The sequence below is a fragment of the Marmota monax genome, unplaced genomic scaffold (genome assembly GCF_021218885.2).
Source record: "Marmota monax isolate L192 unplaced genomic scaffold, Marmota_monax_Labrador192_F-V1.1 WCK01_AAM20220418_F8-fsc00009, whole genome shotgun sequence".
Taxonomy (NCBI): Eukaryota; Metazoa; Chordata; class Mammalia; order Rodentia; family Sciuridae; genus Marmota; species Marmota monax.
The window spans coordinates 8,138,073-8,159,490 of NW_026694710.1; positions in this window are offsets into that span (position 1 = coordinate 8,138,073).

Sequence of the window (21,418 nt, forward strand, 5' to 3'; positions counted from 1 at the left end):
GAAGAGACGAGTGGCACAACTTGCTTGTACAGGGCAGCCTAGGAAGTGTTTTTACCATGCTCAGCCACTCAGGCTGCTGCAGCAATGGGTCCCTGGAAGCTTGGCTACTGCTAGAGGTGGTTGCTGACTTTGGCATTCACCATATTGTGCTGGGTCTTCAGGAATACAATATGCTGGAGTTAGGAGTTCATAGAGGCTTCTATCAATATTTCAAAGGAATGCCTGGGAGACCAGACAAAGTACGGGTGGGTTGGAGGCTACCCCTGAGAGGTCAATGCCCAAGAATAAGAAATGCCAGGAAAGTGGCAAGTCTATCAAGAAAAGCTGCAGAAGTCAGCACTGACAACCAAGAGAGGGGCCATGTGGATTGCAATCAGCAAAGCCCAAGGGGTAGAGCTACTCAGGGGCTCATTCTGAGTTTTCCTTGAATTTCAGAAGAAACTTTGGACTTAAACGTTTGGGCCATGTTGGAACTGTTAAACTATGGGCATTTTTGGTAATGTACTAATGACATTTTGCATTGTAAGATGGAAATAAGCTTTTGTGAACCAAGGGCAGAATGTTATGTTTTAAATATTAGTTGCCTCCCAAAAGTTCATGTGTTGGTCAATGTAAGAAGGTTTAGAGAAGATTTAATCTAACCAGTGTATAAATTCCCTGATAAGGATTAAGTGAGATGATAACTATAGGCAAGTAGTACATAGCTAGAGGAGATAAGTCATTGAGGGTTTGTCTTTAATAAGGTTTATATTTTGTCCCTAAGTGTGGAGCACTTGGGCTGGGGGTGTAGTAGCTCAGTGGTAGAGCACTTGCCTAGCACATGTAAGGCACTGGGTTTGATCCTCAGCCAACATAAAAATAAATGAATAAAATAAAGGTATTGTCCATCTACAATTAATAATATTTAGAGAGAAAGAGAGACAGACAGAGAGAGAGAGAGAGAGAGAGAGAGAGAGAAGCTCTTTCTGCTCCCTGGTAATGTCCTGAGCTGCTTTCTCCTCCACCTCTTTTTCACCACGATATTCTACCTCATCTGGAACCCCCCAAGGAATGGAGCCAGCCTTCTATGAATTGAGATTTCTAAAACCATGAATCCTAAAATAAACTTTTTCTTTGCTAATTGTTCATGTCTGGTCTTTTGTTCTCAGCAAAGTAAAAGATGACTAAAAACATCTGAGGCCTTGTCAAATTGACAAATAAAACTAACCATTACATATGGGGATGTTGAAAAAGCAGAAGAGAATGTTATGGGCAATGACCAAACAGACTCCATTTTGCTCTGAAACTTTATGCCATGTAAGAAATGCTTCTCCCAAGGAAAGCCCCACCTCTGTACCCATCAATAGTTGCTTAGGGTAGCATGTTTGGCAACACAAAATGGCAATTCTTATACAATGTAAAAGTATTCTCCCTTTGGTTCCTGTTTTTCTTGGACAATGTACCCTGTCAGTGATTGATTGTCTAGATGTTAGTAACCATTCTTTAACTTGTACATAACTAGAGACATTTTGTCCAACTCTCTTTTCTGCTTATAATTTTAGATCTCATGACTTTTTTATGGTTTTTAAATCATAGAAACAGCCACTTATGTTTTAATATGGTTTTGGACTATAAAAGGTACTCAAACCCTGGGAGGGGGTCATAGGGTATAAACTTGCAGCCTACATCTTGGCCCTGCCAGCTGGTGGATCCAGACACCAACTGATGAATAAAGTTTCCTTCTCCTGCTTTAAGATCGACTAGGTGATTTATTGCAATCTCACCTTAACAAGACAGTAGAAAAGAGTAAAGAAAAGGAAGTGGGGTGAGAAGGAGTCAGTCCAGGTAAATTAAGGGGAAATAAGAGCCAGTGCTCAGAGTGCACCTTTTACCTATTTGTAGTTTAGAGTATAGAAATAGTATTTAAAGGTGTGGTTTCTGGGATCAAACAGATATGATTTTAAATAATGTCAGATCTATAATGGCATTGTGAAAATGGGCACTTAGTAAAGTACTAAGAATCATGATTCCCTTATATGTAAAAAGGTAAGTATAATAATATCTGCCATATGAAATTATTAGAATAAATATAATGTTTGCAATCATTTAGCACACTGATACATAAATCTGAAAACAAATTTTGTTCTTTTTATGAGCAGATTGGATCCCTTAGAAAACCTCAGGATGAAAGAGAAATCAATTTCATCAAATGCCTTCTTATAACTTATTTTCCTTTTAAAGGATTCGCTCACTTATTTCATTTTCTTTTTAGAGATTGTACTTTTTTTGGTAGAAATCAATAGTATACAACAAACAGATATAACCCAAACAGTCCAGCTCACAAATTCTTTCAAAGCTTCCCTGATCCTCCCAGCATTTATTATGTATCTGATTGTGTGGGGTAAGTAATCCCCCTATTACATTTAAAATTAAAGGAACCCCTTTGGTCTGATAATGCCACTGAAGGTTTTTATAGCACAAGAAGGGCATGAGCTGCTTGTGATGGAGACTGATATCACAGGATAGGAGAGAATTAGAAGTGATATTTCTCATGTCTTTTCTCATGGTCTACTAAGTAGTAATTTTCTCACATCATAGAGCATCCATTTCCCTTTATCCTAAGTGAGGAATTTAGTAGAAACACAAATGAAGGGTTTTTAAAAATCAATTGCTCATGACCAGAGTTATACATTTTGGCATTTGCTGCATTCTTACTGGGGAGAGACAGCAAACTAGCTGTGTCCCCGGAGAGTCCACCTGTGGATGCTGCAGTCCATGGGTCTCCCAGCAGAGAGACGTTTGGAGAACATTGTGGTTCATTCTTGAGTAGCTCATGTGAAATATTTGCTTGACAAACCAATAGTGAGTTATCCAGACCAGAGATAACCAAAATGAATATGCCTAGCAGTGTAGTGAGCTTAGAGTTAGAAGCCAGAATCTCGTCCATGTAGCTTAGAGTTCTGTTCATGGACATAGCATGAAAAAGTTATGTAGCCATTGGCTTGTTTGTTAACATCATGGGCAGCAAATTTTGTCATATGTGTGTGTAAACTATGGACTGAGAAAATGAGATAATATAGCAAAGCTTCTAAGATTTATTGGTAGCCACTTCCCTAGATACACATTTCCATTAGGGAGCTGAAACTCGTATCTTCTGTTGTTGAACAGATGGGTTTGCTCAGGAGGTAAATCACCCTGTTTGCTTCTATTTGGCAGACTCCAGGCAGCATGGTCAAATTGGGAATGATCCAATCAAGCAGACTCAGTAGCTACTTTTTCTTGCATTGTTTTATCACAGTCTCAGTGGGCATAACTAAGCACCAGAGACAGAGATTATGACTATGATGCCCAGAAAATATGACACTACCTGCCAAAGTACTACCTACCAAAAAATCTCTGGAAAGAAGAATGGAAGAGATCTATGCAGACCATTTTTTTTCATATACTTAGGTGGGTTTAGGGAAATGTGTTCACCATAGCCTGTAGCTCAAGACTCAGACATAAGACAGCAGGATGAACTAAGATATTTTTGAAGCATTCTTATGAATAAAATTTCAAAACGTAACAAATTATGAGGAAAAGTGAATTATAGGAAATTGAAGACAGTCTGAAACCTACTGTTTATGAATCTTTCTTTAATACATCTGGTGAGAAAAAGATACCTTTAGAAGCAGAGCCTACTAGTTCACTTCAGTCTTCCAAACCTTACACAGGTTTCTCTTGTGGTCAATTATAATCCAACACTCAAGAAGGAAGGGCATTTTGGTTCATGTAATTCCAAACAGGAAAAAGGTGACCCAGTGTAATCCACAATTCCATGCAAAGACTGATTTTAAATGAAAACAGTCAAGGTGTGGGTGTTATACTTTTTTGAGTGAGTTACTAGAGTTGCTGACACCATGAGTACAGAGAGCCTTCAGGAGAAACTGTCCATATTGAAAGAGTGGATTATTTAGAATCAGACACCATCCAGAGTTATTACAGGATTGCTAGTCAGGTGAGGACTAAAATACTCCCAACAGAAACATGTATACACACACACACACACACACACACACACACACACACACATAGGCACCCACTCTACCCAGCTAGCTTGGCAATATCAAGGAAAGATTATGTTGAAATAGAGTCATCCAAGGTGTAGTAAAGTAGAAGAATCATTTCAAGGATTGAAATGTAATTTGAAGTAGCAATAAATAGGTCATTAATTTGAATGAAAAAAATTGGACTTTGCTACATTGAGTTAGCAAGACTCATTTTTTAAATACTAAGCAGAAACAGGTCTTCTGAGAAAATATGCATTCTGAATAAAGTAGAACATTTGAAGGAAACTAGTGTATGACTTTGCACTGCTGCAATCACCCTGCAGACTTCCTTGAAGTTGTGTCAAAAGTGCTGAGTGGACATGGCCTCTTTCCCTTGAGTACTCTCCGGAGCATGATTTGCCGAGCTCATCAGCCCTCTGCTCTGGGTTTCTAACCTGCTCCCCCAGGACCAGCCTCTGAAACTAGGTCTGCTTCCCCAGGCCAGCTCCTGTGTTTTCCTGACTGCCTTCTATCCTCAAGGGCTGAAGCTGCCAAAGCTCCTGCAAGCTCTGCCCCAGACTCTGCTCTTACTATGACATTTATAGAAACCAAAAGAACATTTTCTTTTGGTGGTTTACATCCCAATGACTGACACTAAGTCTCTTTAAATATCTGCTCAACTTGGAGACTTTCTATTGGCTTAAAAATTATTTTACATAAAATAGAAAGTGATTTCAACTTAAATATGAGTAAAATGCTGTGCTATGTTCTGAGAGATTAGCAGAGGCTTAGAAAAGCATTTGTCCCAGAATTCTGAGAAAGAAATTATCAAAATGTGCAATTCTAATACACTGCAGAAAAAAAAAAACTCTTTAAAATTTTTATACAAATATTCAGGTGAAATGTAATACTAGGAAATATAAGTTGAGCCTATGTAAGGAATGGATACATAATGTGGATTATTAAAAACATTCCAATTCTGCTGTCTGTTTCTGTTGGTCTTGTGGAAACAGTTCTACATATTTGCACTAAATTATTAAAGAGACTCAAATAGAATCACTGATTTATTGTTTTTCAAACTTGGCATACCATGCTTCTAAACATCACACTAATTTAAACTCTATACATGTACCAGACCCCACATCATAACCAAAAGGTGAAGCAGAATACAAAATATTTTTAAATCAACAGTGTACCAAATTATGTCATATAATATTTTTGTCTTGATAGATCAATACATGTTGCAATGTTATTTTTTAAACAATCAATTCTACATGAGATTGCTAACATTTTCCTCTCAATAAATGAAAAGAAACATAAGTTATAGTAGCAGCTTGAAAAAAATATATTGATATACTTCCCTTAAGTAATGCTTACACAAGTTACTAGACAAAATATGTCTAGGAGAAATGTGTATATAAAAATTTAAGTAGTTGGATTATTGATTTTTAAGAAAAGTTGAGAAAATAATTTAGATGAACATAAATTCAAGTGATCCTGATTCGAACACAAGAATGTTCAATTTTGTTTTAGTTATCATGTCAAAAGAAATAAAAAAGGCAATTAGTCTAAATCCTAGGATTTTCTGGATGATTAGGAACTTTGCTCCTTTCCAAAATGTCTATTACCAACCAATAGTAGCACTATCCTTAAAATATTTCTGTATGTTTACTATTTGAGTTAAATCATTACCCCCCTGGATTATTCAGAGCTTTAACAACAGTCTTTTTCTGATAACTTATTATGTGCCAGGAATCCTGTTAAATCTGTCAAATGCATTATTTCATATAATCCCTAGGGCAAAACTGCAAGGAAATTATTAATATTACCTTTATCTTTTACACAAAAACTAAAGCTTGGAGAGGTTAAATAACTTACCAAAGTTTGCACAGAAGGAAAGTAATGGAAATTATTGTCACAATGCTTTGAGACTAGCCTGACTTTATAACTTTACAGATATATTTTACACTTGTCATATAAATTGTTTATATTTTATCTTTTAAGAGGGTCTCTTAAAAGAGTACCTTTCCTGTATTGTGTGAAAATTTTATTTATTCCTTAATATAAACGTTTTGATATTATCATAAGCAAATTTATTATGTATGTGTGCTAAGATTAACTCTATAATGACTCATGTTATACTGATTTGATATTTTCATTTCCATATTCTTTGTTAGAAATACACTAAGAAGGTACTAGGCTAAAGATTTAAGAGTAGTAATCATGTCCTTTTTAATAGTTTTTATTCTTATTCTTATTATTGCTATTTTAGGATTGTAAGCATCGAACACAATAACACCAGCACATTTGGTGTTCCTTAAACATTTAAAGGAAGAAAGCATGTAAAATTAAATTAATATAAGCAACATTTTCTAACATTGCATGTTGCTTTATTTTAGAAATGGTAAAATGAAAAAGTTGCATGCCTAAGAGATTAATAGGTAAATAATATTCAGTGATAGAAACAAATAAATAAATATCCTAATAAAGTAGTGTAGGTGGTGATAACAAAGACAAGTGGTTGGAACCTTCAGTTACAATAGATAGGCTGAATATTCATGGTTAACTCTGCCAAACTGAGATCTGAACAAACCATTTTGAAGGGATAACAAGAATAAATCCACAAAAACAGAAATATCAGGAGAGAGGAAAGAATGGAAATGAAATTGTGGAAGCTAATATCAGATGCATATATTTTAAATAACACTCTAGACCAGAGATTCGCAAATGTTTTATGTAAAGATTCAGACATCAAATACATTTGCTTGTTTTACAAGAAGTGTCTGCCATAACCACTCACTGCCATTGGAGTATGAAAGCAGCCATAGACAATAGAACAATTAATGGGCACAGCACATCCTAATAACTGTATTTACCATAATAGGGGTCTATTAGACAAGCCATAGTTTGCTTCTCCTGGTGACAATTCCACAGACTTAGGAAACTGAACCAAAGTCAGAGTGAAAGAAGCTGAGAATGAACTCAATTTAGACCTGAGCATGACTGAAAGGATCAGAAATTGGCAATGACAAGAAACTCTGAAATTTGGTATGCACTTTCCCGTGCATTTAAGTGTTTTATTTGACAATTGGTGCAGGATACACTTAAACCCCAAGTCGTACTATATCATCTGTTATTGACAGAAAGTTTATGCCTCACCATAATTCATATATTGAAATCCTAATCCCTAAAGTGATGGTATTAGGAGGTGGGGGGGGGGGTCTTTAGAAAGTGATTAAGTCATGAGGATGCAGACTTCATTGATGGTTTTAGTGTACCTATAAAAGAGATCTTTGATAGTTATTTGCTCTTCTTCTTGTATGAAGATGAAAGAATTCACAGTCCATGGCCATAAGAGAGACCCCTTGCCACAACCAGTCATGTTGATGTCCTGATCTCTGACATCCCCTCACTATACTGTGAAAAATTTATTTCTGTTGTTTTTATAAATCACCCAGTCTTTGACCCTATGTTATAGTTGCTCAACAGAATAAGATATCATTATGCAGCAAAAACAGTGACTTCTCTCACTTTGAAATAAAATGAGATTATCATCCTGAAAGTTTGTACCACCAAAAAACAAAACTAAAACGTCCAGAAAATAGTTGAAAGCAATGGTAATTTTCTGAAAGAAGTAAATGGTAAGAAGAATCCCTATACTTTCTGTATTTCCTGTATTTCCTCTAACTGTTTTATCAGACTAGTCACATAATTTGCCCTGCAGGAAGGATGAGAAGAATTTTATTTGGCTAATATAAAAAGATACTGAGGATAGCTGAGGATATGCAATTCATGATACAATCATTTTAACCCATGGTGGAGCTCATCAACAGGTTGTAGCTATAAAACAAGAAGACTTATCTCTAAGAAGATACATTGAGAAAAAAAACATGCTTTTAAATTGTGTTAACATAAATTTTAAAATCACTGGAATATTAATAATTGAAAAGTTGAGTTTTCTCAGAAAGCAGATTAAAAGCACCAAAAATATTTCAAATATAAAATATGCATAGTAGAAAATAAAGAATGAAAATACAAAAGGAAAAGGAGATAAATAATTCCATATTTTTTCTCCAGCAGCAAACCTAAGAATTTATATATTTAAAGGGTTCAACAAGCTCTCCGAATGATAGCTAAAAATGTTCCAAACAAGGACATATTATCATAAAATTTAAACATTAAAGAACAAGAGGATACCTCTCATAAAGGTATTAAAAAACCAAATGGGAAAATAGAAACAAAATATTTTTATCATTGGTTAAAACTAAAAATGGGAAAATAAATGCAAAGAATCCCCCTTTCAAGAACATCATTGTCAAATTATTAAAAATACTAGTTAAGGAAAAAATAATAATTCAAATAGACCCCAAAAAATCACATACTATGTGCTGAACCCATGTCAAAATTAAGTGTTTAAAAATTCCCAGTTTCTCATCAAGAGGTAGAATTTGTTTATTTGGAATTTACACTTTCATGACTAGAAGCAGAGAAGACTCATTTATATTTGAAGATAAACTATTCTTTTCTTTGAATGTTTACAATTTAGAATAATGTTGGAGGATTGAGTCTGATTGTTCAGTGGAGTTTTCTTTTTCAGACCCGATTCTTTCTTCCACTCACCACACAAAAGGAACATTCTGATTATGATTAGCCTTACAAACACAAACTTGCACAAACCAACATCTACCATAATGCAATGACAGTAAGATATATAGGTGACACACCCATGACTTTTTTCCTGGTAAAAAGTTTAAACTCTTTGTTTTGTTGCCTACAACTCTAAATACAATGCCTTGACAGTAGATCATTTAATGTGAGTTCAATTGTTTCTGGCTTAGGCAAAATTTCTTCAGTTTCTGTAACTGTGCATCTGTATCAGAGACCCACATCTTTTGAACTCCTGCTTTTATAAAAGTTATTCAGCTAATCATCATCCTGATAGTGGTTGTTGCCAGGAGCTATTATTTTAAACAACTTTTGTCTTTTTAAAATTCCTGTGTCCTGTCCTTATCTTTCTACTGCCATCAGCAAGTGTACTTACTCTCTCCTAATTATTTGATCTGTAGTGACAGGATGGATGAGTTGCCATGTGTTCCATTCACTCAGTATGTTCTATAGTTGCTAGGTGATGCAAGCAAGTACCAGTCCAAAATACTTAATAATCTTCAGATTAAATTTCTTGTTACTTTTCCTTTAAGCAGCACAGGCACCTGGCCCAGAATGATTTAGACTGCATTATAAAACTGTTTGGATTAAAGACACATTTTGATTGGCCCACAGATTAATGTAAAGGGTAGATTAATTTTATTTGAACTACTAGTTTAGCTGAAGCAGCTGCTCATATTTTAAACCGCTAACATCATCATATTCTGGCACACAGAAGTATGGTTTTCCTAAGAATGAAGATATCCAAAAGAGAAACTAATAAGGCATATCTAAGCAGAGTGTTTGGTAATCATGAGATAACACTCTGGAGGGATTAGAAGCATGAGGCTGCATTTCCGTCAAATTATTAGCTCATGATAACCCCTTCTTCCTTGTCACACCTGACTGCATAATTCCTATCCAATTAAAAGTGACATTTTGTGGTGGTGTTAGCAATTCAGGTACACACTTTCTTTTCTACTTCAGAAGCTCCTTGGAAAACAGATCATTGAAAACTGGAGATGTCTTTGTTCCTCGGATGCTGTCATATATACTCGGTAAGAAAAATTGTCCAGAACGTATCAAACGGAGCCTGTCTATAGAACAAGGGGATCTCTTCTCCCAGGTCAAGAAGGAGAACTTGCATTATTTTATTCAAGGACATAATGTGGTCAGCTCCATTTGTTCCACCTCAGCAATGGTGGCTGAGAACCAGCCATATGCTTTTAAGAAATCCCTTTCTTTTGCTGTAATTAGGTTTGTAAATTGTTTTAGCTATGAAAATTATAAGAGCAAGGTAACAAATTACAAATCATAGAAAAAAGTCCCTTATCTTATGAATGTGAATTTTTTTTCAAATTATCATATAATGCACAATGTCCCCTTATTGTTGAGCTTACAAAATTCAATATAATATTACTCACTTTATTTTTTTGTTTTTATTTGTGATGCTGCTGTGAATGTAACAATGCTTTGGTTTCCTTGTCTCACATAATGTCCTTGGAATAATTTCATTAGGATGGTATTCCTAGACCTAAATGTACAGTTTTTTCTATGTGCAACCATTTAGCTTTCAGGGACCAGTGACCAGGGATGCAGCTTTGCCACCAGTTGTGAACTTAGTGATTGGTAAAAGGGACTATCACTGTCCTGGTCCTGAGAAGAAAGTTAAGCCACCACTTCATCCAGCCTCACATCACAATCATCACTTCTAAATCATACTAAGTCAAGGGCCACCTTTGATGGTCTTGTCTTTTTCTTCCAAAAGAACTTCCAGTTGAGTGTCTTGATGGTAAGTCTGTCTTAATACATTTCTCAGTCAATAATTTATTTCATCTGCAGTTTTGTGTATCGTTTATTATTCCAATCGATCGATCCTCGCAACAGACCACTTCAGGGCTCCCTTCAGAAGCCCTTTAGTTACCATAATTGAACATGTGTTTTATCCTCTCTGTGGTCATAATCCTTTATGCAGACAATCCTGAAAAGGAAGAAAATGGTTTATCTAGGACAGTAATCACCAGAACCAGCCAGACAATAGAAGCATGGTGATGCTGTGTTCTAGGCTGTCAATTACCAGCTGGTGGTGTGACCCAGATGGGCACAGTGATGCAGATTATAAAATGCATCAAAAGTATTCTTCGGGAAGTTAATTCTTGGTGTTAAAATTCACCAACATGTCATTAAACTGGGACAAGTAGTACTTAGAAGGAAATACCATAAACTGACAGAGAAGTTTGAAAATTAAATATAAAAATATTTAAAAATATCTAGGAAAAAAATATTTTTATTTAATCAAAATCAATAAGGATTTCCTGAAAAGTGCCATAGATGAATTTTATAATTTGTGTCTGGACCTTTTTATGGAAATGAACATGCATTTAAATCTCAAGATTTAGTACAAAGATACATGTGTTCAGGTGTACAGTGTATTTTTGTACTTAAAGATAATGTTTAGTAACAATACATGGCAAAATTTTCAACTGATGTATATGATGATAAATCATTACTGTATTCCTCATTTTATTTTTATCTTATTAAACATCATTAAAATATATGCACTTTTAGTTTTTATTGTAATAAAATACACATAAAATTTAGTATTTTTAATGGTTGAAAAGTGTACAATTTAGCATCATTTTATACATTCATGATGTTGCTCCTTCACATATGACATATATCAGAATGTCATACTTTCCTTTTCATGGTTGAATACTCTAAGAACATTGCATGTATATTTTGTTATTTACTATCTCTTGATGGATGCTTGGTTGTCTTCACCTTTTCACCAATGTGAATAGTGCTTCTAAATCTGAAGCTCTGCTTTCAATTATTTTGACACACACACACAAATATATGTATATTTATATATATATAGATAGATAGATAGATAGATAGATATAGATAGATAGATAGATAGATATATTTATGATTTCTGGAATTGCTGAATAGTGTAGATAATGTGATAATTCTCTAGTTAAGAATTTGAGGAACAGCCAAACTGTTTCCCACAACAGCTGCACCATTTTACATTGCTTCCAGTAATGCACAAAGGTTCCAGTATCTTCACATCCTCAAAAACACTTGTTTATCTGTTTTCTTTTTAAATTATAGTCAAATGTAAGACATATGCATTTTTAAACCTTGTATTTCTTACCATTGCCTTACATTACTCACAATGTTTATATGTTGAAACACTATAAATATTATCTTCTGTTATAGTTACAATAGTTAACCCGAGAAAGACTATTAATCAGAAAGATATTATGCTACCCAAATGGTTCCAGCAAAATGACAAACAATGGTTTATGGGACCTAAATTCATAATGGAATCACTGTAGTACTGATTTTATCAAATCATTTGCCATGTGAATAAACAAATTTGTATAATTATTTAAATATTTCTTTGTCATTTGAGTGAAAAATACAGCATCATTTATAAAGTGTTATCTATGATGATTATGCTTCTAAAATTGTTTTGTCTTTCTCAGTGCTGAGATATTAGCAAAGTTAACATTATGGAAAAAAATTTTTTTTGTTCCTCTATCAATCAATTATAAGGTATTTTTCTAAAAAAGACTTCATTTACTATGGTTCATTTCTACTTCTATAAATAGGTCCTAAAGGATATTCCAACTTCCTCATCGATTCAGTATCCACATAGAACTATTTTCAATTCTCTGCCTCAAAAGAAACAAAGATCATTCAATAAGAATTCCAAGGAAGTTTAGAACAACTAGTTGTAATTAAAACTTTTTATTTTTATTCCAAGCTTCCATACCTGTTTCAGGATTCTGAACTACAAACTGACTTTGTACCGTGAAGAGGGAGAAACTAAAATATGTCCAAGGATGAAAGGTATACGTACACAGTTATAAAACAAATATTAGCTCTTCTGGTATAAAATTTTTAAAAAGACATCAAATGAACTCTCAACATCAGATTAAATGTTATCAAAACCCTGCCTAACTACAAGTCAATGGATTTCTCATTTTATACAGTTCCCAAAATGACTTCTAACAGGTTTTAGGACACTGGGATTAAGAGGTAAAGATGATTTGGGGGTCAGATAGCAAAACAGGGAAATTAGCTAGCTATAAAAGGTTACTTTCTCCATTTGGGCTATTATATCAACATATCTTAGACTTGGTAATTTATAATCAATAAAAATTTATTGCTCACAATTCTGGTGGAGGCTGGGAAGTCTAACATCAAGATACCAAGATGGTGCCTGGGTAGGGCCCATTCCTCACAGATGGCTATGATGCCTTCTATGTATTACCATGTGGTAGAAAGGTAAGAGGTCTCTATCAACCCTCTGTTGGAAGGTTACTGATCATCTGCCCAAGGCCCTACTTCTCAATACCATCACTGTGGGTTGAGTCATCAATATATGAATCAAGAAGGGACACAAACATCAGCTGCTCAGATCATAAAAGAGTTGAGTGGTTATCATTATATAATAGCAAAATTTTAATATAGAAAAGTAATATCAAAAAAGCTTCTATCTCACCAAAAATTTCATCCAACTGTTCCATGCAAGCTGCACCCAAATTCATTTTTAGAATATACTTAGGATCTTGGGAGAGTGAGACAATGATTTTTCTAAGATTTATGAACTCTGCAGTAAGATATACAACGATGCTGATCATCCCATGTTTTGACCCTAGTTATCTTCTCCTAGCTAATGAAAATTATCACCGCAATATCAATGAGATTAAAGCAAATGGATGTCAAAATAGATTATAACTATATGTTTAAAGTCATATCACTTTGTCTTCAACACATTTCTCTTAATTTGAAAATACTTCTGCTGCTCTTTAAAGAGTTATTAGAAGCTCAGCATGGTGGCCTATAATCCCAGCAACTAAGAAGCTGAGGCAAGAGGATTGTAAATCACAAGGCCAACCTAATCAATTTAGCAAGACCCTGACACACACACAAAAAAAAAAAAAAAAAAACAGTAATAATTTCAAAGAGGTGGAGATGTAGGTTATTAGAAGAAAACCCCTGAGTTCAATCTCTATTATTGGAAGAGGGAAAAAAGGAGATATGAGAGTCCAGATACAAAGAAATGAATTTATTAAATGATTGACTCTCACCCAATAAAAAGAGATAAGCTAAGTAGAAGAGTAAAGGATGATCAAAAATATTTTCTAATTTTAGTTATAAACCAGGATGAATAAAATGATGTCATTGGGCGTGGAGGCAATGGGTAGAAATAAAAAAAAATGTCCAAAATGTTGAAATTGAGGGAAATTAAGGATGGCACTTGGGAGGGTTATCTTCAAGGAACTGATTACTACATTAGTCACAAATTGTGGTATTCTAGAAATTCCTCTGAGACCAGGCCATTTCTCGTATAAACATCTAGGAAAATGATGAATATCTCCATGGAAATGTAATTCTTGCTATTTAATCCATCCCAATGTTATTATTTTAAGAATCCTGTGTATGAAATTGTTTGTATTATATGCATAAGTAATACAATTATTGATCCATTATGTCTTTAAAATTTCTAAAACATGACAAATTTATTCCTTTCATTGCAAAATATTTTCTTTACTGTAACAACCTTTCTCTTATTATTCTATCCACTGCCCTGTGATGAACTCATCTACTGTCATGGATTTAAGTCCTGATCATACCAGTCATTGAAATATATATCTGAATGTCATAAATTTATTCTGGATAGCTTAACTCACAGATCCCACAGATTCTTCAAATTCAGTAAGTTGACAATATGACCTTTTAACTTTTTCACATTCCCCCACAATTGTAATATCAGAGACTGCTCTTTCTAAAATATTCCGTCTTTGAGGAATAGCATCACCACCCCATCAGCTGCCCAGATCAAACCCCCAGATCATTAATGCATGCTTGACTTATTTGACACATGGAAAGTTGTCCTTAAAATCCATTCTTTGATCCTTTCATAGTAATATAGTTATGTCCCAAATTTTCTCCACCCAGCTAAAAATTATACACACTTCAGCCTTCTTTGAAGCTCACCCCAAGTAACTACATTCTCAGCATTGGGATGTGACCAGTAGTGACTTACAATGCCGGGGATGGACACAGTGATGGCTGCCTTGTGTGCATAGTTCTGTTTGTTTTGCACATTTCCTTTCCCTGCTTTCTTCAGGCTAGAATGGAGACACGTGAGCAGCTCAGTTTCAGTCATGCAGATGATGATGTCTACACCACAGAGAATGGTGGAGCAACATGATGGAAGCAAGTTGATTCTCTGGAAACTTCATGGTACACAGCTGCCCTGCTAATAGGGGCCAGCCTGAATATAGCATGACTGAGAAATAGACAAGGTATTACTTCCTCATGAACTTGCCTATTTTAGGCCCTAATTCATCTAACATTGGCCTTCAAATAATTCAGTGCTACCATCTCCAGTTAAATAATAAGTCTCATTATTACTTGCATATTCTGCACAATCATTTCTTCTGCAAGTGAACATATTATCTCCTGCCAACAATATGTCTGTGGATTACATTTGGATATTTTACCTATGTTGTTTTCTGAAAATACAAATATAAACATTACTACTACCCTCTCCCAAACTCTGAAAGACCACCTACCTGTGTGGTCTCCATTACTTTTAGAATAAATTCCAAACTCCTTTATGAAGGAGGTGCAAGGACATTTTTAGTTTGTCCAGAATTTATCTTTCCAGAATTTTCTCGAGTATCCTATATTATATCATCATAAAAATCACATTTATTTTCTAAAATACTTAAGTGCTGTCACTAACACATGCACATACATAATACTACTTCTCCAGCCATAACTGTTAAAACCAGAAAATTCTTATTTGCCCTTTCATAATCAGCTTAAATATGTACAAGTTGTAGCCTTCCCTTCAACTGCCCCAGGAGTAGTAAAGTTTTTTTTTTCCCATATTCTTGATCAATTTAGCATTGCATAACATTTTATTTCATTACACTTTGATCTTTGTATATAGTGTCTCAATCCAAAATGGTAAATTATTTGATAAAAGGGATTATGGCTTTTACATTTTGTAGGCCAAGTATCCAAAATAACACCTGGTTTCCTGTAGTGCTTTTATTGTTTAAATTTATAAATAAGGATGCAGGCATCTGGAAGTCTGTCCAGAGTGCCATGGTTGGTTCCAATATGTCCCTAAGGGTTCATGTGATGAAATCTTGCTCTACAACATGGAGGTATTTAAAAGTGGAACCTTAAAGATGTGATTAAGTCCTATGGGCTGAGCCCTCTTGACAGGTTAATGTTGTTATTTCAGGAGCAGGTCCTTTATAAAGGATGAGTTTGGTTCTCTCTCTCTCTCTCTCTCTCTCTCTCTCTCTCTCTCTCTCTCTCTCTCTCTCTCTCTCTCTCTTTCTCTACCCTTGTCTCTCTACCCTGTCTTTAGCTCTCACCAAATGATGCCTTTCACCATGTCACACCAAAACAAAAAGACCCTCAGCAGATACATCACCTGAATATTGGTCTTCCCTGCCTCCCAAAGGAGTCAAATAAAAATCTAATAATTACAAATTGCCCAATCTCAAGTACTCTGTTATAGTAGCAAAGACTAAGACACAGAACACTCATAAAATTAATATGAATTCTGTGATCAAAACTCAGATAAATCAGAATAATAGTTTGTCAACCATACCAATTAAAAGTACGAGAATATTTGAAAATATTTAGAAAGGGATTAAAAAGGACTCAGAATGATAGCAGAGACTCTTTGAAATTTGTTATTATGAATGAGGATAATTAGTAATAAAGTGTTGAGAGAATTCCATTACTTCATCTCCTAAGAACAATAAGCATTTTTGTCTAATATAGTAAATAAAATAACATTTGCTGGAATATTTGGAGAGCTATAGAATCTGAAATAAAATTAGGAACCTACTTGTGCTTTATCTACCTCATGCCTAGGAAGATAAAGAACGTTCTTCTTCTAAGGAAATTCAAATGAAAACAGATGACAATAATTTGCAAATTCAGAATGAAATGGAAAATACAGGATTTCAGATATTTTATGGTTGTAATAATTAAGTAATCAACTAAAGCTGACTTGAAATGGCTGCAGTTCATTATATTGAATAACAAGAATATCGGGCAGGTGTGCTTGGTTTGGTACCAATGCTCTATGTTTCTAATTAATGACCTGGTTCTTTCCAGGATCCCCAAATCTGACTCTGCTAAATATTTTGCCTTGTTTTTAAGATGTGCTCTCTCAGGATATAAAACAAATGTCCTAGTTTCTGGCATCACATATAGACTCTTCAATATCTAGGAAAATAAGAGGAACATTTACTCCTATCTTATCATTATTTTTACAAGAAAGAAAAATATTTTCATTGTTCCCTCAGGAGTCATTGAATCCAGTATTGTCAAGGCATTATTAATATATCTGTAAAATTTTAAAAAAATTCTAGAAAGTGAGTGCGTGGCATTTTGGCATCTATGCTGGACAGTGAGTTTCATGACTTCCTGCTTATAGTTTTGCAGTTACACTTATTCCATTTTGCATGATTTCTTCTCTAAACTTTATGCATTGTTGATAAAAGCAATTTATTTCATTTAAGTCATACTCTTACTATTTCAATAAATTTTCTTTCAGTAGCTGAAAGAAAAAAAAAAAAAACTTTAAATGTGGAGGAACTTCTCCCTTGTTCAAGCCATATCAATCCAAAGAGAAGACTACTTAAAAATGTGAAGTTAACTGAGCAACCCTAGAATCGTTTTATCACTCAGCTTTATTTTTGAAGCTCATTTTGGAATCTTATGTATGTCCACTCTGAGGCATCTCTATCTGAAAACCAAGCTACTACTTCATTTTTCCATAAATACCTGATCCTACTTGGCTTTACAGAAGTTGTGTTTAAAGTTTCCAACTACAGATAATATGATCATAGCTTCATCTCATAAAAAGAAATGGTTTCTTTTCAATCACACAATGAATTGGAAGTGACTAATATTCAATCACAATAAAGCTGCATATTGCATGATAGTGGAATGACTGAGTAATTAGGAAACACAAGTATAAATATGGATTGGATCTAGTTCCAGAAATTAAACACAAAGCTGCAGAATGAAATGTAATCTAGTTAGAGCGCCAAGACTAAGCTCCCCTGGTAGGTGCCTCACTTTCAAACACTATCTGGTGCCCTGTGCTAAAGAAAGGCAAACTTTAACTGCAGTCTAATGCCCTTCAGGGAGCATATTATAACATAATGGACCCAATCTCACTAAAGTTGAAGTCAGAGTTTTTTCTAGAGCACCACCAGGAACAATAATAAGGCATAAAACATGCCCTGAAGTGGGTTAGTGCTTTTAAAATGACCAGCTCTGCTGAAATCAGTCTCTTAATACATGAATGAACATTACTAACAAAATTCATGACATAATGAAAGTCATAGCATAAATACTGGTAAGTGGGAATGGTTGGCAAAAAAAGAATGTGCTGAAGGAAAGAAACAAATTGTCCTTTCTTGTTAAAAAACATGAACAATATTCAGACATGCTTTATATATGACAAATTGATAAGTAACTATAATTTATTTCATAGCATAGCAATTATTTCAGGAGCATCTGTTACAAATACCTGAGATAATTAACTTACAGATAAGAAAGGTTTATTTTGACTCACAGTTTTGGAGATTTCCGTTATAAACCTCATTTCTGTTTTCAAATCTCTCATGAACAAAGATGCAAATGTCTTCAACAAAATATGAGCCAAGTGAATTGAATAGTACATGAAAAACACATAATCAAATGGGATTCACTTCAGTTATATGAGAATGAGTCAACATTTGAAAATCAGCCTTAGCAACGTTCTAAAGAAAAAAAATTCATAGCATTATCATCATCAAGTGATGCAGAAACAACATTTGACAAAATCCAACAGTGATTCATGGCAAAAACTCTCAAGAATAAGGATTAGAAAAGGACAGTACTGTCATGTGTAACTAATTAAAACAAATAAAAAATTTAAAAAAAAAAAACAAGAAAATGAGCAGGGGCTTCACAGCCATCCGGTGAGGCCCATATAGTGGAAAAGTCACCCCTTAAGTCACAGCATCTTCTCAGATTAAACCAGAGAGAAGTCCTCTGGAGTGGGATCTTTAAGAATATAGACAAAAGAACTACTACAAGGATTGCTAAGGCCATAGATAAAGAACAAACCAACAACAAAATCAGTAGAAGACAGAAAATGATAAAATGATAAAAATCAGAACCCAAATCAATAAAATTGAGATTGAAAAAAATAGAGATGATCAACAAAACTAAGAGTTGGTTTTCTGAAAGAATAAACAAAATTGATATGCCCTTATCAACCTAAACAAAAGGAAGAGAAAAAACTAAAATTATCAAAATCTGAGATAAAATAAGGAAATATCACCACAGACACTATCCAGAAGATCATGAGAAACTATTTTGAAAATTTATACTCCAATAAGCCAGAAAATCTCAAACATATTGAAAAACTCCTAGAAACATATACCTACCCAAATTGAACCTGGAGAATATAGAGAAATTAAACAGATTGATTTCAAGTAATGAAATTGAAGTAGTCATCAAAAGCCTTCCCAAAACAAAAATTCCAAGACCAGATGGATTTTCAGCCAAGTTCTAACAGACTTTTAAAGAATAAAGAATGCCAATCCTACTCAAATTATTTTTTTTAAATAAAGAATGTGGGAACAGTGCCAAACTCACTCTATGAAGCCAGTTTCATAGATATCAAAACCAAAGACACATAAAGAAAAAAAAAAACTTCAGACCAATATTCTTGATGAACATAGATGCAAAAAATTCTTCATACAATATTGGGAATCTACACAGAAGAACGCATTTGAAAAGTAGTTAGTCATCATGGTCATCCTAGGGATGCAAAAATCTTCACACACACGCACACACACCTAATCTAAATAATTAATGGGCAAAGCAATTTCTCACAAGAAGAAATAGAAATTGTCAACAAATATATGAAAAATGTTCAACTTCTCTATCAATTGGAGAAATTCAATTTAAACCTCATTGAGATTTCATCTTACTCTAGTCAGCATGGCAATTATCAAGAACACAAATAGTAATAAATATTGACAAGAACATCCGGGAAAGGTTTATTCATACATTGTTGGTTGGACTTCAAATTAGTGCAACCACTTTAGAAAGCAGTACGGAGATTCCTCAAATATCTAAGAATGGAACCACCAGCTATCTGACTCCTCAGTATATATCCAAAAGATTTAAAATCAGCATACTACAGTAACACAGACACATCAATGTTACTAGCAGTAAAATTCAAAGGAGCCAAAGTAGGAGCCCTTTCAAATAATAAATGGATAAAGAAAATACTCTATGTGGTTTTTCAACATAATGGAGTATTGTTCAGCTGGTAAATGGATGGAACTGGAGGCTAGCTTGCTAAGTGAATTAAGCTAGTCCCAAAAAGTCAAAGATCAAATTTGTTCTCTGGTATGTGGAAACTAATCCAAAATAAGGGGAGCAGGGATTTAAAAAAAGTAATAGAAGAAATATCAGTGGAATAGACAAAGGAGATTGAAGGGAAGGGAGGAATGATGGGATTGGGAAAGACAGTGGAATGAATCTGACCTCAGTTTTGTATGTATACCTGAGTACGCCATAGTGACTCTCCCCATCATGTGCTTCCACACAACACTAATTTAAAAATACATGTAAGTAAATAGCAGAAATATCGGTAGAGTACAGGGAAGGGAACCTGGGGAGAGGCAGGGGGGAAAAGTGGAAGTACTTGAGACTGAATTAGAACAAAGTATATTCAATGTTTTTATAACTATGTCAAAGTGAATCCAACTTTTAGGTATAACAAAAAAGAATCACTTAAAAAATCAGAAAAACAGTTTTAAATGAAAAGAAAGGAGAGAAAAATTTTATAACTGCTAAAAATTCAATTCAATATTGTATGAATTTAAAGCATGCTTATGGATACATTAACTTTACTTCAATATGGAAACTGATAAACATGCTCTATTTTTTCTGGGGTGTCCATCACCATCCAAGAGAGTCAACCATGACTTTCTTGCATATGGTGGAATAGCAGGAAATTAGAGCATGGGGTTGACATTAGCACCTACTTCTGTGTGGCTCATATGATGTTTTTTTCCTCTGTCTATGCTACTGCGGATTGAACCCAAAGGCAGTTAATTATTGAAACACATCCCTACCTCTTTAAAAATTTTATTTATTTATTTTTAAAAATTTGAAACAGGGTATCACCAAGTTGCTTAGGGCCCTGCTAACTTGCTGAGGCTGGCTTTGAACCTGCAATCTTCCTGCCTCATCCTCCCTAGCCACTGGGATTACAGGTGTGTGCCACTATGCTGACTTCATAGGACATTTTTAAAGAATAAAGTTTTACTCTAACACTTTTCAATTACAGCATCTAAACATAGTTCACTAGCTTCTGACTTCAGTTTTTCCAGTTAACATTCTAGTTCCTATAGTGAACTTTACCAAATCACATGGTTCCTGAGACATTGGTTTCTTATGTAAAACCCAGAGACTTTATAAAGAAATCAAGGTCGACCCAACCCTCTTCCCAATCAGTTCCAAAGAATTGTTTATCAGGAAGCAATATTTGAAGGATTTACTTTGTATTGAAACGCTCTTATACTGAAAGGGGAGTCTCCAATGAGTTTACTCTTCATTGGTCAAAGATTAAATAATTCCTTCGACTATTACAATTATATTGTAGTAAGCCAAAAGTTCTCAATATTTGTAGTAAATGTTCA